The sequence below is a fragment of the Pholis gunnellus genome (assembly GCF_910591455.1).
Source record: "Pholis gunnellus genome assembly, chromosome: 13".
In the NCBI taxonomy this organism is placed as follows: domain Eukaryota; kingdom Metazoa; phylum Chordata; class Actinopteri; order Perciformes; family Pholidae; genus Pholis; species Pholis gunnellus.
In genome coordinates, this window is record NC_136540.1 from 21,776,152 (window position 1) to 21,781,149 (window position 4,998).

The 4,998-nt window shown below is 45.3% G+C and overlaps 1 pseudogene across 1 annotated transcript; it reads left to right on the top strand.

Annotated features, from left to right (window-relative positions):
* Positions 1-523: 523 nt before the first annotated feature.
* On the top strand, positions 524-2,376 carry LOC306705254 (BTB/POZ domain-containing protein 10-like; annotated as a pseudogene). The gene is made up of 4 exons: positions 524-530; positions 594-798; positions 1,661-1,771; positions 1,910-2,376. The product of its transcript is annotated as a BTB/POZ domain-containing protein 10-like (transcript).
* The last annotated feature ends 2,622 nt before the right edge of the window (positions 2,377-4,998 follow it).

The following is a 4,998-nucleotide window of genomic DNA, read 5'->3' on the forward strand; positions in this document are numbered from 1 at the left end:
AGGTTCATGTTAGGGCCTCCTGGCTGGGAGGACTGGGAGGGCTGGGAAGAAGAAGACACGCACATTCACAAAAACTGAATGAAAGTGGAATTCTACCATTTCTGATGAAGACAGGACATTAAGTAATGAAGCTACTTAACACGACACATTGCGTAAGACAAGTTCTTACAGTGAAGCTGAGCTTGAATGGGGTGAACAGCTTGGGCGTTCTCCTTGACCTGGGTCGGTGGTGGTGGAGGTGGAGGGCTGGGCGTATAGGCTCGGATGGGGGCCCCTGGTGACCTTTGGCCCCCTGAGCTCGGGGTGCGCTCCTCCTCGCTGCGACCAAAGGGCTCTTCAGAGGAGTGGTCGGCCGGCTGAGGCTCTGGATAACTGACAGAAGCAGACATGGAAGTAAAGATTTGGATTTATTCCTACATCCTGTTCTACATCCTGTCCTCGTCCTACATCCTGTTCTACATCCTGTCCTTGTTGTCCTACATCCTGTCCTACATTCTGTCCTTGTTGTCCTACATCCTGTCCTATGTCCTGTCCTCGTTGTCTTACATCCTGTCCTTTCTCTCCTCACCAATGTCCTCTCGGTTCCCCCTCAGGTGCCCTGATGCACGAGCTGTCTAACGACGGGGCCCGCCATCAGTTCGATGTTGTCCAGTTACCTGGAGGAGATGGTGCTGCCGCTGATGGTGGCCAGCGCTCAGAGCGGAGAGAGGGAGTGTCACGTGGTGGTGCTGACCGATGACGACGTGGTGGACTGGGATGAGGAGTACCCTCCACAGATGGGAGAGGAGTACTCTCAGAGTAAGATACTCCATCTCTTTACACTGCCTAATTCACCCTTTAAGCCCCAAACATCAGTGAATAAGAGACACAGGTCTATTTGTTCAGAGGACAACAATACAACATGTATGTATGTATGTATGTATGTATGTATGTATGTATGTATGTATGTATGTATGTATGTATGTATGTATGTATGTATGTATGTATGTATGTATGTATGTATGTATGTATGTATGTATGTATGTGTGTGTGTATATATGAACAACAAAGTCATACAGGACAGAGACCTACCCGTCTGACGTATGCAACAACAGGACTGACCAAACCAAAGAGAAGTTTTTGGTTTGTTTGGAGGAAACAGAGAGGACACCTTGGATCATGGAGATGGATCCATTATGTAGTGGGGCAGCTGGGGACACTTTAGAGGTTCAGAGGTCAAACAGAGCTTCTGTTCACACAATGATCCAAAGCATACATTTCACTTTTCTGTTTGAGACTTGAACCCACTACGTGTTGGATGGAGACTGATGAGGAACAATGAGTTTAAAGGAATTTACTTTAAGGCTGCAACATAACAAAATGTAAAAAAGTGAAGGAGCCTTTGAGAGGTGACGTTAGCATCTGTTCACTGAAGAAGGTATCTTAATGAAGGCGGCCCACATTTAGGAAACACCACTGTATGTTCTTCACCAGTCGCTGAAAGTTCCTCGTGCACCATCTCCTCCGTTTGTAGAATCGACAGCGTCTCAGGACGTCACTGACCTTTTTAAAACACCGCGCCATATGTAGGGCGACTCTAGACCTGGGGATCAGAGCTCAGAGGGTACACACTCTCTTTATGTGGAGGATCCATGAGTTGACTTCCTCTTTTCCTCTCCAGTCATCTACAGCACCAAACTGTACCGCTTCTTCAAGTACATCGAGAACAGAGACGTGGCCAAGTCCGTGTTGAAGGACCGAGGACTGAAGAAGATCCGACTGGGAATAGAAGGTACGTTTCTTCTGTTATCTGACAACAGTGTTCACAGTCACACTGTCTCCTCCTGTAGTGAACACACCTTCTGTAGCCGTCTGTCTCCTCCTCCTGTAGTGAAGAGCTGTGGTGGTTCTGTCTGTCTGTTGTCTCCAGGGTACCCGACCTACAAAGAGAAGGTGAAGCGGCGTCCTGGAGGTCGTCCAGAGGTAATCTATAACTACGTCCAGCGTCCCTTCATCCGCATGTCCTGGGAGAAGGAGGAAGGGAAGAGCCACCACGTGGACTTCCAGTGCGTCAAGTCCAAGTCCAGCACCAACCTGGCCGCGGCTGCCGCGGACATCCCCCAGGACCAGCTGGTGGTCATGCAGCCTCCGGGGCCACAGGTGGACGAGCTGGACACTCTTCCGCAGCCGCCGAGCGCCAGCGACCCCCACCAGCAGGCGCTCGGACTGGGGCCAGAAAACACAGAGGGCCCCCAGTTACCGCAAGGCTACGACGGTCCCAACCAGCAGGCACCTACACTCAGGCCACCTACCACTACGAGCCGGACTCAGACACCCCCTCACCCTCTGCATGAGGCTGCGGAGGTCACACCAACAGCATCAAGACCACTACACTGACACTAAACTAGGAGTGGAACCATGTCATGTGACTGTAGAAGGTGCAGTCCCTCCACAACACGTAGGATGCTCGACACAGTTCCTCTGGAAGAGAGGCTCCGATGCACAGGCACCTGATTGGCCTTTAACAGCCAATAAGCACACAGCGTTGAAGATGAAGCACCTCTGGCCACTCGATGCTTTCAGTGTGAAGGCAGAATGTGTCCCCCTCCCTCACCCCCCTCCCCCCGAATGGCAAACCACCACTTTGCCTTCTGTTGCACCTCTGCAGCCGGTCTCAGTCAGCACTCCCTGTGTTCTTTATTTATCTGACCAAAGAACGGTTCAGTTCCATTCTGTGATCGGGTGAAAAGACTATTTCATTCCTCTGTGTGTGTGTGTGTGTACTGATTTCAGTGCCTCTTTGTAGGCCAGTGAGTTAGCTGGATCTAAGGTGTGTGTGAGGCTTTTCGTTTCCCTCTGTCCTCTGAGTTCACGTCCTCGCTCTGCGGCTCCTCTCCGGTCTGACCGTCTCCCAGACTCTGCACAGGTTCCTCACCACAGAGTCAGAGCACATGTTGGACACCATGTTTTCTAATAAATGCTGTTCACAACACCTGCCTCCTTATTTCAGTCCATCTCTAGAGGTGTCGCGTCTTTGTCTGCATCTAGATTTGTCTTCATAGATCTTCATATTTGAGAGGAGGATGGAGAACCTGCACTGGGTCCAAAGCAGACTGCTGGAGAGGAACGTTCTCACTACAACAACAGGACACCTTGTTTAATAAGCACGGAGCAACTCATAAGGTAAAAACATCATGAGCCCACAACCTAATACAGTTGTGCATAACAGAATAAGAAATGCCATGAGAAAAAGAAAAACTAAGTAGAATGATGAGTTCAGTGCATCGTGTTCTGAAAGCCTTTTAGTTTAGATTAATCTGGAATAATTCAATACAATAAATGGAACAATTATTTGACATGAAGGGTTCCTTTTGCTTAGCTTATATTTTCTCATATTGTAATAACTTATTTCATTATGTTCAAATCTTATGAGGTTATGTGCTTGTGGTTTTCTTACATTATGTGACGATTATTACATTCTGAGCTTTAATTACGTTTCAATTAATAAGTTGCTACATATGAATCTAATAGTTCTAACTGAAGAATTATATTGTTTTGGAGTTTAAACCTTTAAACTAGCACCAGAGACGTATAATAGCTGACTCAGATTAAATGTGTATTTCATCTTTATATAACCATTAAAGTTCAGAGGAGAACATGTGGAGAGAGTTCTTCACTGACCTTCACACAGCTGTGTTCAACAAAGGCTTTAGAGAGCAGAGCTGGCTCCCTCAGGAACACCTGGCTGCTTTTCAAAGATGCCTGAAACGAGGTACAGTCAGATATATGAAGTTGTTGAAGGACTAATGCAAAACAGCTCTGAGTGTAGGCCCTCAGAAGTGTGCTTATTCACCAACCTGTTCCAGGATTAAGGGGTCAGTGCAGCTCTGCCGTTAGGGGTTATCAGATGGACAGCCTCAATTCTACACATGCCATCGGGGGCTAGACCATCAATTCATCAGTGTTGGAAAGGTTTCCCAGAGGCGTACATGTTTTCCTCTTAAAATATACTATTCAGCTACAGTCGGGGAAACAAAGTGATGGAGAGGACAGCACCTCCCTCAAGAATTATTGCTTATATTCAAAAACAAAATAAAAAAAAATAGAGAATGCATTCACATGTATGTAACGGAGCATCTTTGTTAATGAATACCGATGCTGTACTGAAATGTAAAGTACAACTTAATGAAAAGAACATAATTTGCAGACTATATTTATCCTTTCTTGTAAAAATTAGTGGTGTTATATCTAAAATGTGTTTTCAACATGAAGCAATAATTAGTGATTAAAGCTGCAAGCAGCATTGATCGGGCCCTCACAACTTCACGCACGTCGAGGGTACTGGCAGGACTCTGGTTATGCATTTCTGTGACCATCATACACTGAGTGCACAAGTTAAAAGGTATTTCCTGCCGGGACCAATGGTGTAGCCAGGTCATTTTTGCCAGGTCTTAAGCCTCGAATGTTTTGAGTGTAGCTCTGAATACAATCTCAAATGTAAGCCTGTTAAGATCGACAAAAAACTGACTGTGTGAATGCGTTTCAGTGTTAGTAAGATAACAGACTGTCAAAGTAAATGCAGGTCATTTGTTTCTGCAGTTAGCTCTGACAATCACTGCTGAGTGACTCAAAGCTGGAAGAGTCGAGGAGAAATAGGAGAATGTATAGTTCCATGTGGAAAAAAAACATCTTTTTATAAAGAAATAAGTTGAAACCAAAAGGTGATTCAACGTAGAATAATCTAACATAAATTAATCTGGGTGCAGTTTGAATTTATTAAACAAACTTCACGGTGACATCACGCACTCTAAGCTGTGCAATACACACCCATTATCAAGGCAGAAAAGGACTGAAAAACTCATATAAGTTAAAATGGGACAGTTCAAAAATTATAAAAGATATCAAAAAGATTATAACATACAATAATAGCTTAAGATTTTCTCAGTATTTTAAAGTTGAAATGGTGTCTGTAGCTGAAAGTATGAGGAAGTTATAATAATAAATACTGACGCTATATGT